The sequence below is a fragment of the Mytilus trossulus genome, chromosome 9 (genome assembly GCF_036588685.1).
Source record: "Mytilus trossulus isolate FHL-02 chromosome 9, PNRI_Mtr1.1.1.hap1, whole genome shotgun sequence".
NCBI lineage: Eukaryota > Metazoa > Mollusca > Bivalvia > Mytilida > Mytilidae > Mytilus > Mytilus trossulus.
In genome coordinates, this window is record NC_086381.1 from 63,129,508 (window position 1) to 63,141,068 (window position 11,561).

Genomic DNA, 11,561 nt, shown 5'->3' on the forward strand with positions numbered 1-11,561 from the left:
TCGTTTAAATAAAAAACACACAAACAGTTCATCTGTTCTATTTTTTAAAGGAATTAACCGGTACAGCTATGTTTAAATTAATTTTAAAAGGAGGAAAAAACTTACCGGCCGACTGTAGTTTCCATCGTTTGCCCTCGTTCTGAGGCGACGTCGCTATTAACGATGATTGAAACAGTAGAAGGGGACGTAATTCTTTTCCCCGCGTTTTTCCGTAACGCTAAAAATTTATATAGAGTTTGTTTTAAAGGAACGAGAATACATTATTACACTGACATATGCTGTTATGAATACAAGCGAGAGAGAGAAAGAGAAAAAAAAAAACCCATCACATTATTAGAAAAGAAAAAAATACTTTTCAGAGAACAGACATAAACAAATAAAATAATATGCGATTTATTTTACATGCGCGAGAAGTAGAATTAATTTACAACAATGAGTAAAACTATACAATACATAACATAAAATAATATAGAAAAAGTATTAGAGAATATTTTACTGGGGCTGTTTCTCAGACTATAGAAGGAGCTATTTTTCTATTTTAATTTTCTCCCCGAAATGGGGAGTGAGCCGATCCTGGAGGTACTGCAATACCAGGCCAACTCGTGGCAAGAGCGGTGCAAGCACCTAACATCTCACCTAGTTGCAAAAATCAGTTTAATATCGAAGTACCCACATGGGGTACGTATCAGATATTAAGCTGATAAGAACAGATACTACACTTTGATCTTAGCCAAAAGGCCGAGAAGCGATACTCAAATGTTTCCGAGTTTCCAAAGCCTATAAATCCTATGTCTTACTCAGACACGGTGTTTTAATTTTAAAACAAGCTACACAAATTTTGCAAATGTATATACAAAAAGCACACGAAACACGAGATCTTGCTTTGCTTTAATTACCCAACAGCATGAAACGATTTCTGCATGACAAAACTGGTGTGAAAATAAAAAAAGCGGCTTGTGAAATACGGCAAGTCGCAATAAAAGGGAGAATGCATTTTTAAACGTATGTCATACGTATACGTATTCGTATTTAATCTTAATCGAACAAAACAACATGACAATTTTAATTCATTCTATGTCCGACGAACGCAGATTTCAAAGCCTTGAAAATTTCATTGATCACAAAATAAATTCAACGCTTTTTCACAATCAGCACGGACTTTTCACTCTGTCGTTTAAATAAAAAACACACAAACAGTTCATCTGTTCTATTTTTTAAAGGAATTAACCGGTACAGCTATGTTTAAATTAATTTTAAAAGGAGGAAAAAACTTACCGGCCGACTGTAGTTTCCATCGTTTGCCCTCGTTCTGAGGCGACGTCGCTATTAACGATGATTGAAACAGTAGAAGGGGACGTAATTCTTTTCCCCGCGTTTTTCCGTAACGCTAAAAATTTATATAGAGTTTGTTTTAAAGGAACGAGAATACATTATTACACTGACATATGCTGTTATGAATACAAGCGAGAGAGAGAAAGAGAAAAAAAAAAACCCATCACATTATTAGAAAAGAAAAAAATACTTTTCAGAGAACAGACATAAACAAATAAAATAATATGCGATTTATTTTACATGCGCGAGAAGTAGAATTAATTTACAACAATGAGTAAAACTATACAATACATAACATAAAATAATATAGAAAAAGTATTAGAGAATATTTTACTGGGGCTGTTTCTCAGACTATAGAAGGAGCTATTTTTCTATTTTAATTTTCTCCCCGAAATGGGGAGTGAGCCGATCCTGGAGGTACTGCAATACCAGGCCAACTCGTGGCAAGAGCGGTGCAAGCACCTAACATCTCACCTAGTTGCAAAAATCAGTTTAATATCGAAGTACCCACATGGGGTACGTATCAGATATTAAGCTGATAAGAACAGATACTACACTTTGATCTTAGCCAAAAGGCCGAGAAGCGATACTCAAATGTTTCCGAGTTTCCAAAGCCTATAAATCCTATGTCTTACTCAGACACGGTGTTTTAATTTTAAAACAAGCTACACAAATTTTGCAAATGTATATACAAAAAGCACACGAAACACGAGATCTTGCTTTGCTTTAATTACCCAACAGCATGAAACGATTTCTGCATGACAAAACTGGTGTGAAAATAAAAAAAGCGGCTTGTGAAATACGGCAAGTCGCAATAAAAGGGAGAATGCATTTTTAAACGTATGTCATACGTATACGTATTCGTATTTAATCTTAATCGAACAAAACAACATGACAATTTTAATTCATTCTATGTCCGACGAACGCAGATTTCAAAGCCTTGAAAATTTCATTGATCACAAAATAAATTCAACGCTTTTTCACAATCAGCACGGACTTTTCACTCTGTCGTTTAAATAAAAAACACACAAACAGTTCATCTGTTCTATTTTTTAAAGGAATTAACCGGTACAGCTATGTTTAAATTAATTTTAAAAGGAGGAAAAAACTTACCGGCCGACTGTAGTTTCCATCGTTTGCCCTCGTTCTGAGGCGACGTCGCTATTAACGATGATTGAAACAGTAGAAGGGGACGTAATTCTTTTCCCCGCGTTTTTCCGTAACGCTAAAAATTTATATAGAGTTTGTTTTAAAGGAACGAGAATACATTATTACACTGACATATGCTGTTATGAATACAAGCGAGAGAGAGAAAGAGAAAAAAAAAAACCCATCACATTATTAGAAAAGAAAAAAATACTTTTCAGAGAACAGACATAAACAAATAAAATAATATGCGATTTATTTTACATGCGCGAGAAGTAGAATTAATTTACAACAATGAGTAAAACTATACAATACATAACATAAAATAATATAGAAAAAGTATTAGAGAATATTTTACTGGGGCTGTTTCTCAGACTATAGAAGGAGCTATTTTTCTATTTTAATTTTCTCCCCGAAATGGGGAGTGAGCCGATCCTGGAGGTACTGCAATACCAGGCCAACTCGTGGCAAGAGCGGTGCAAGCACCTAACATCTCACCTAGTTGCAAAAATCAGTTTAATATCGAAGTACCCACATGGGGTACGTATCAGATATTAAGCTGATAAGAACAGATACTACACTTTGATCTTAGCCAAAAGGCCGAGAAGCGATACTCAAATGTTTCCGAGTTTCCAAAGCCTATAAATCCTATGTCTTACTCAGACACGGTGTTTTAATTTTAAAACAAGCTACACAAATTTTGCAAATGTATATACAAAAAGCACACGAAACACGAGATCTTGCTTTGCTTTAATTACCCAACAGCATGAAACGATTTCTGCATGACAAAACTGGTGTGAAAATAAAAAAAGCGGCTTGTGAAATACGGCAAGTCGCAATAAAAGGGAGAATGCATTTTTAAACGTATGTCATACGTATACGTATTCGTATTTAATCTTAATCGAACAAAACAACATGACAATTTTAATTCATTCTATGTCCGACGAACGCAGATTTCAAAGCCTTGAAAATTTCATTGATCACAAAATAAATTCAACGCTTTTTCACAATCAGCACGGACTTTTCACTCTGTCGTTTAAATAAAAAACACACAAACAGTTCATCTGTTCTATTTTTTAAAGGAATTAACCGGTACAGCTATGTTTAAATTAATTTTAAAAGGAGGAAAAAACTTACCGGCCGACTGTAGTTTCCATCGTTTGCCCTCGTTCTGAGGCGACGTCGCTATTAACGATGATTGAAACAGTAGAAGGGGACGTAATTCTTTTCCCCGCGTTTTTCCGTAACGCTAAAAATTTATATAGAGTTTGTTTTAAAGGAACGAGAATACATTATTACACTGACATATGCTGTTATGAATACAAGCGAGAGAGAGAAAGAGAAAAAAAAAAACCCATCACATTATTAGAAAAGAAAAAAATACTTTTCAGAGAACAGACATAAACAAATAAAATAATATGCGATTTATTTTACATGCGCGAGAAGTAGAATTAATTTACAACAATGAGTAAAACTATACAATACATAACATAAAATAATATAGAAAAAGTATTAGAGAATATTTTACTGGGGCTGTTTCTCAGACTATAGAAGGAGCTATTTTTCTATTTTAATTTTCTCCCCGAAATGGGGAGTGAGCCGATCCTGGAGGTACTGCAATACCAGGCCAACTCGTGGCAAGAGCGGTGCAAGCACCTAACATCTCACCTAGTTGCAAAAATCAGTTTAATATCGAAGTACCCACATGGGGTACGTATCAGATATTAAGCTGATAAGAACAGATACTACACTTTGATCTTAGCCAAAAGGCCGAGAAGCGATACTCAAATGTTTCCGAGTTTCCAAAGCCTATAAATCCTATGTCTTACTCAGACACGGTGTTTTAATTTTAAAACAAGCTACACAAATTTTGCAAATGTATATACAAAAAGCACACGAAACACGAGATCTTGCTTTGCTTTAATTACCCAACAGCATGAAACGATTTCTGCATGACAAAACTGGTGTGAAAATAAAAAAAGCGGCTTGTGAAATACGGCAAGTCGCAATAAAAGGGAGAATGCATTTTTAAACGTATGTCATACGTATACGTATTCGTATTTAATCTTAATCGAACAAAACAACATGACAATTTTAATTCATTCTATGTCCGACGAACGCAGATTTCAAAGCCTTGAAAATTTCATTGATCACAAAATAAATTCAACGCTTTTTCACAATCAGCACGGACTTTTCACTCTGTCGTTTAAATAAAAAACACACAAACAGTTCATCTGTTCTATTTTTTAAAGGAATTAACCGGTACAGCTATGTTTAAATTAATTTTAAAAGGAGGAAAAAACTTACCGGCCGACTGTAGTTTCCATCGTTTGCCCTCGTTCTGAGGCGACGTCGCTATTAACGATGATTGAAACAGTAGAAGGGGACGTAATTCTTTTCCCCGCGTTTTTCCGTAACGCTAAAAATTTATATAGAGTTTGTTTTAAAGGAACGAGAATACATTATTACACTGACATATGCTGTTATGAATACAAGCGAGAGAGAGAAAGAGAAAAAAAAAAACCCATCACATTATTAGAAAAGAAAAAAATACTTTTCAGAGAACAGACATAAACAAATAAAATAATATGCGATTTATTTTACATGCGCGAGAAGTAGAATTAATTTACAACAATGAGTAAAACTATACAATACATAACATAAAATAATATAGAAAAAGTATTAGAGAATATTTTACTGGGGCTGTTTCTCAGACTATAGAAGGAGCTATTTTTCTATTTTAATTTTCTCCCCGAAATGGGGAGTGAGCCGATCCTGGAGGTACTGCAATACCAGGCCAACTCGTGGCAAGAGCGGTGCAAGCACCTAACATCTCACCTAGTTGCAAAAATCAGTTTAATATCGAAGTACCCACATGGGGTACGTATCAGATATTAAGCTGATAAGAACAGATACTACACTTTGATCTTAGCCAAAAGGCCGAGAAGCGATACTCAAATGTTTCCGAGTTTCCAAAGCCTATAAATCCTATGTCTTACTCAGACACGGTGTTTTAATTTTAAAACAAGCTACACAAATTTTGCAAATGTATATACAAAAAGCACACGAAACACGAGATCTTGCTTTGCTTTAATTACCCAACAGCATGAAACGATTTCTGCATGACAAAACTGGTGTGAAAATAAAAAAAGCGGCTTGTGAAATACGGCAAGTCGCAATAAAAGGGAGAATGCATTTTTAAACGTATGTCATACGTATACGTATTCGTATTTAATCTTAATCGAACAAAACAACATGACAATTTTAATTCATTCTATGTCCGACGAACGCAGATTTCAAAGCCTTGAAAATTTCATTGATCACAAAATAAATTCAACGCTTTTTCACAATCAGCACGGACTTTTCACTCTGTCGTTTAAATAAAAAACACACAAACAGTTCATCTGTTCTATTTTTTAAAGGAATTAACCGGTACAGCTATGTTTAAATTAATTTTAAAAGGAGGAAAAAACTTACCGGCCGACTGTAGTTTCCATCGTTTGCCCTCGTTCTGAGGCGACGTCGCTATTAACGATGATTGAAACAGTAGAAGGGGACGTAATTCTTTTCCCCGCGTTTTTCCGTAACGCTAAAAATTTATATAGAGTTTGTTTTAAAGGAACGAGAATACATTATTACACTGACATATGCTGTTATGAATACAAGCGAGAGAGAGAAAGAGAAAAAAAAAAACCCATCACATTATTAGAAAAGAAAAAAATACTTTTCAGAGAACAGACATAAACAAATAAAATAATATGCGATTTATTTTACATGCGCGAGAAGTAGAATTAATTTACAACAATGAGTAAAACTATACAATACATAACATAAAATAATATAGAAAAAGTATTAGAGAATATTTTACTGGGGCTGTTTCTCAGACTATAGAAGGAGCTATTTTTCTATTTTAATTTTCTCCCCGAAATGGGGAGTGAGCCGATCCTGGAGGTACTGCAATACCAGGCCAACTCGTGGCAAGAGCGGTGCAAGCACCTAACATCTCACCTAGTTGCAAAAATCAGTTTAATATCGAAGTACCCACATGGGGTACGTATCAGATATTAAGCTGATAAGAACAGATACTACACTTTGATCTTAGCCAAAAGGCCGAGAAGCGATACTCAAATGTTTCCGAGTTTCCAAAGCCTATAAATCCTATGTCTTACTCAGACACGGTGTTTTAATTTTAAAACAAGCTACACAAATTTTGCAAATGTATATACAAAAAGCACACGAAACACGAGATCTTGCTTTGCTTTAATTACCCAACAGCATGAAACGATTTCTGCATGACAAAACTGGTGTGAAAATAAAAAAAGCGGCTTGTGAAATACGGCAAGTCGCAATAAAAGGGAGAATGCATTTTTAAACGTATGTCATACGTATACGTATTCGTATTTAATCTTAATCGAACAAAACAACATGACAATTTTAATTCATTCTATGTCCGACGAACGCAGATTTCAAAGCCTTGAAAATTTCATTGATCACAAAATAAATTCAACGCTTTTTCACAATCAGCACGGACTTTTCACTCTGTCGTTTAAATAAAAAACACACAAACAGTTCATCTGTTCTATTTTTTAAAGGAATTAACCGGTACAGCTATGTTTAAATTAATTTTAAAAGGAGGAAAAAACTTACCGGCCGACTGTAGTTTCCATCGTTTGCCCTCGTTCTGAGGCGACGTCGCTATTAACGATGATTGAAACAGTAGAAGGGGACGTAATTCTTTTCCCCGCGTTTTTCCGTAACGCTAAAAATTTATATAGAGTTTGTTTTAAAGGAACGAGAATACATTATTACACTGACATATGCTGTTATGAATACAAGCGAGAGAGAGAAAGAGAAAAAAAAAAACCCATCACATTATTAGAAAAGAAAAAAATACTTTTCAGAGAACAGACATAAACAAATAAAATAATATGCGATTTATTTTACATGCGCGAGAAGTAGAATTAATTTACAACAATGAGTAAAACTATACAATACATAACATAAAATAATATAGAAAAAGTATTAGAGAATATTTTACTGGGGCTGTTTCTCAGACTATAGAAGGAGCTATTTTTCTATTTTAATTTTCTCCCCGAAATGGGGAGTGAGCCGATCCTGGAGGTACTGCAATACCAGGCCAACTCGTGGCAAGAGCGGTGCAAGCACCTAACATCTCACCTAGTTGCAAAAATCAGTTTAATATCGAAGTACCCACATGGGGTACGTATCAGATATTAAGCTGATAAGAACAGATACTACACTTTGATCTTAGCCAAAAGGCCGAGAAGCGATACTCAAATGTTTCCGAGTTTCCAAAGCCTATAAATCCTATGTCTTACTCAGACACGGTGTTTTAATTTTAAAACAAGCTACACAAATTTTGCAAATGTATATACAAAAAGCACACGAAACACGAGATCTTGCTTTGCTTTAATTACCCAACAGCATGAAACGATTTCTGCATGACAAAACTGGTGTGAAAATAAAAAAAGCGGCTTGTGAAATACGGCAAGTCGCAATAAAAGGGAGAATGCATTTTTAAACGTATGTCATACGTATACGTATTCGTATTTAATCTTAATCGAACAAAACAACATGACAATTTTAATTCATTCTATGTCCGACGAACGCAGATTTCAAAGCCTTGAAAATTTCATTGATCACAAAATAAATTCAACGCTTTTTCACAATCAGCACGGACTTTTCACTCTGTCGTTTAAATAAAAAACACACAAACAGTTCATCTGTTCTATTTTTTAAAGGAATTAACCGGTACAGCTATGTTTAAATTAATTTTAAAAGGAGGAAAAAACTTACCGGCCGACTGTAGTTTCCATCGTTTGCCCTCGTTCTGAGGCGACGTCGCTATTAACGATGATTGAAACAGTAGAAGGGGACGTAATTCTTTTCCCCGCGTTTTTCCGTAACGCTAAAAATTTATATAGAGTTTGTTTTAAAGGAACGAGAATACATTATTACACTGACATATGCTGTTATGAATACAAGCGAGAGAGAGAAAGAGAAAAAAAAAAACCCATCACATTATTAGAAAAGAAAAAAATACTTTTCAGAGAACAGACATAAACAAATAAAATAATATGCGATTTATTTTACATGCGCGAGAAGTAGAATTAATTTACAACAATGAGTAAAACTATACAATACATAACATAAAATAATATAGAAAAAGTATTAGAGAATATTTTACTGGGGCTGTTTCTCAGACTATAGAAGGAGCTATTTTTCTATTTTAATTTTCTCCCCGAAATGGGGAGTGAGCCGATCCTGGAGGTACTGCAATACCAGGCCAACTCGTGGCAAGAGCGGTGCAAGCACCTAACATCTCACCTAGTTGCAAAAATCAGTTTAATATCGAAGTACCCACATGGGGTACGTATCAGATATTAAGCTGATAAGAACAGATACTACACTTTGATCTTAGCCAAAAGGCCGAGAAGCGATACTCAAATGTTTCCGAGTTTCCAAAGCCTATAAATCCTATGTCTTACTCAGACACGGTGTTTTAATTTTAAAACAAGCTACACAAATTTTGCAAATGTATATACAAAAAGCACACGAAACACGAGATCTTGCTTTGCTTTAATTACCCAACAGCATGAAACGATTTCTGCATGACAAAACTGGTGTGAAAATAAAAAAAGCGGCTTGTGAAATACGGCAAGTCGCAATAAAAGGGAGAATGCATTTTTAAACGTATGTCATACGTATACGTATTCGTATTTAATCTTAATCGAACAAAACAACATGACAATTTTAATTCATTCTATGTCCGACGAACGCAGATTTCAAAGCCTTGAAAATTTCATTGATCACAAAATAAATTCAACGCTTTTTCACAATCAGCACGGACTTTTCACTCTGTCGTTTAAATAAAAAACACACAAACAGTTCATCTGTTCTATTTTTTAAAGGAATTAACCGGTACAGCTATGTTTAAATTAATTTTAAAAGGAGGAAAAAACTTACCGGCCGACTGTAGTTTCCATCGTTTGCCCTCGTTCTGAGGCGACGTCGCTATTAACGATGATTGAAACAGTAGAAGGGGACGTAATTCTTTTCCCCGCGTTTTTCCGTAACGCTAAAAATTTATATAGAGTTTGTTTTAAAGGAACGAGAATACATTATTACACTGACATATGCTGTTATGAATACAAGCGAGAGAGAGAAAGAGAAAAAAAAAAACCCATCACATTATTAGAAAAGAAAAAAATACTTTTCAGAGAACAGACATAAACAAATAAAATAATATGCGATTTATTTTACATGCGCGAGAAGTAGAATTAATTTACAACAATGAGTAAAACTATACAATACATAACATAAAATAATATAGAAAAAGTATTAGAGAATATTTTACTGGGGCTGTTTCTCAGACTATAGAAGGAGCTATTTTTCTATTTTAATTTTCTCCCCGAAATGGGGAGTGAGCCGATCCTGGAGGTACTGCAATACCAGGCCAACTCGTGGCAAGAGCGGTGCAAGCACCTAACATCTCACCTAGTTGCAAAAATCAGTTTAATATCGAAGTACCCACATGGGGTACGTATCAGATATTAAGCTGATAAGAACAGATACTACACTTTGATCTTAGCCAAAAGGCCGAGAAGCGATACTCAAATGTTTCCGAGTTTCCAAAGCCTATAAATCCTATGTCTTACTCAGACACGGTGTTTTAATTTTAAAACAAGCTACACAAATTTTGCAAATGTATATACAAAAAGCACACGAAACACGAGATCTTGCTTTGCTTTAATTACCCAACAGCATGAAACGATTTCTGCATGACAAAACTGGTGTGAAAATAAAAAAAGCGGCTTGTGAAATACGGCAAGTCGCAATAAAAGGGAGAATGCATTTTTAAACGTATGTCATACGTATACGTATTCGTATTTAATCTTAATCGAACAAAACAACATGACAATTTTAATTCATTCTATGTCCGACGAACGCAGATTTCAAAGCCTTGAAAATTTCATTGATCACAAAATAAATTCAACGCTTTTTCACAATCAGCACGGACTTTTCACTCTGTCGTTTAAATAAAAAACACACAAACAGTTCATCTGTTCTATTTTTTAAAGGAATTAACCGGTACAGCTATGTTTAAATTAATTTTAAAAGGAGGAAAAAACTTACCGGCCGACTGTAGTTTCCATCGTTTGCCCTCGTTCTGAGGCGACGTCGCTATTAACGATGATTGAAACAGTAGAAGGGGACGTAATTCTTTTCCCCGCGTTTTTCCGTAACGCTAAAAATTTATATAGAGTTTGTTTTAAAGGAACGAGAATACATTATTACACTGACATATGCTGTTATGAATACAAGCGAGAGAGAGAAAGAGAAAAAAAAAAACCCATCACATTATTAGAAAAGAAAAAAATACTTTTCAGAGAACAGACATAAACAAATAAAATAATATGCGATTTATTTTACATGCGCGAGAAGTAGAATTAATTTACAACAATGAGTAAAACTATACAATACATAACATAAAATAATATAGAAAAAGTATTAGAGAATATTTTACTGGGGCTGTTTCTCAGACTATAGAAGGAGCTATTTTTCTATTTTAATTTTCTCCCCGAAATGGGGAGTGAGCCGATCCTGGAGGTACTGCAATACCAGGCCAACTCGTGGCAAGAGCGGTGCAAGCACCTAACATCTCACCTAGTTGCAAAAATCAGTTTAATATCGAAGTACCCACATGGGGTACGTATCAGATATTAAGCTGATAAGAACAGATACTACACTTTGATCTTAGCCAAAAGGCCGAGAAGCGATACTCAAATGTTTCCGAGTTTCCAAAGCCTATAAATCCTATGTCTTACTCAGACACGGTGTTTTAATTTTAAAACAAGCTACACAAATTTTGCAAATGTATATACAAAAAGCACACGAAACACGAGATCTTGCTTTGCTTTAATTACCCAACAGCATGAAACGATTTCTGCATGACAAAACTGGTGTGAAAATAAAAAAAGCGGCTTGTGAAATACGGCAAGTCGCAATAAAAGGGAGAATGCATTTTTAAACGTATGTCATACGTATACGTATTCGTATTT

General features: G+C 34.7%; 10 non-coding genes across 10 annotated transcripts; all 10 read right to left on the bottom strand.

The window, feature by feature from the left end:
• Positions 1–557: 557 nt before the first annotated feature.
• LOC134685694 (U2 spliceosomal RNA) lies at positions 558–750 on the bottom strand. The gene has a single exon (XR_010101321.1). It is a non-coding gene; the product is annotated as a U2 spliceosomal RNA (small nuclear RNA).
• A 977-nt stretch (positions 751–1,727) lies between these two features.
• Positions 1,728–1,920, bottom strand: LOC134685695 (U2 spliceosomal RNA). Its single transcript, XR_010101322.1, has one exon. It is a non-coding gene; the product is annotated as a U2 spliceosomal RNA (small nuclear RNA).
• Positions 1,921–2,897: 977 nt separating this feature from the next.
• On the bottom strand, positions 2,898–3,090 carry LOC134685696 (U2 spliceosomal RNA). The gene has a single exon (XR_010101323.1). It is a non-coding gene; the product is annotated as a U2 spliceosomal RNA (small nuclear RNA).
• Positions 3,091–4,067: 977 nt separating this feature from the next.
• Positions 4,068–4,260, bottom strand: LOC134685698 (U2 spliceosomal RNA). The gene has a single exon (XR_010101325.1). It is a non-coding gene; the product is annotated as a U2 spliceosomal RNA (small nuclear RNA).
• Positions 4,261–5,237: 977 nt separating this feature from the next.
• Positions 5,238–5,430, bottom strand: LOC134685699 (U2 spliceosomal RNA). The gene has a single exon (XR_010101326.1). It is a non-coding gene; the product is annotated as a U2 spliceosomal RNA (small nuclear RNA).
• Positions 5,431–6,407: 977 nt separating this feature from the next.
• LOC134685701 (U2 spliceosomal RNA) lies at positions 6,408–6,600 on the bottom strand. The gene has a single exon (XR_010101327.1). It is a non-coding gene; the product is annotated as a U2 spliceosomal RNA (small nuclear RNA).
• A 977-nt stretch (positions 6,601–7,577) lies between these two features.
• On the bottom strand, positions 7,578–7,770 carry LOC134685702 (U2 spliceosomal RNA). Its single transcript, XR_010101328.1, has one exon. It is a non-coding gene; the product is annotated as a U2 spliceosomal RNA (small nuclear RNA).
• A 977-nt stretch (positions 7,771–8,747) lies between these two features.
• On the bottom strand, positions 8,748–8,940 carry LOC134685703 (U2 spliceosomal RNA). Its single transcript, XR_010101329.1, has one exon. It is a non-coding gene; the product is annotated as a U2 spliceosomal RNA (small nuclear RNA).
• A 977-nt stretch (positions 8,941–9,917) lies between these two features.
• Positions 9,918–10,110, bottom strand: LOC134685704 (U2 spliceosomal RNA). The gene has a single exon (XR_010101330.1). It is a non-coding gene; the product is annotated as a U2 spliceosomal RNA (small nuclear RNA).
• A 977-nt stretch (positions 10,111–11,087) lies between these two features.
• On the bottom strand, positions 11,088–11,280 carry LOC134685705 (U2 spliceosomal RNA). Its single transcript, XR_010101331.1, has one exon. It is a non-coding gene; the product is annotated as a U2 spliceosomal RNA (small nuclear RNA).
• Between the last annotated feature and the right edge of the window lie 281 nt (positions 11,281–11,561).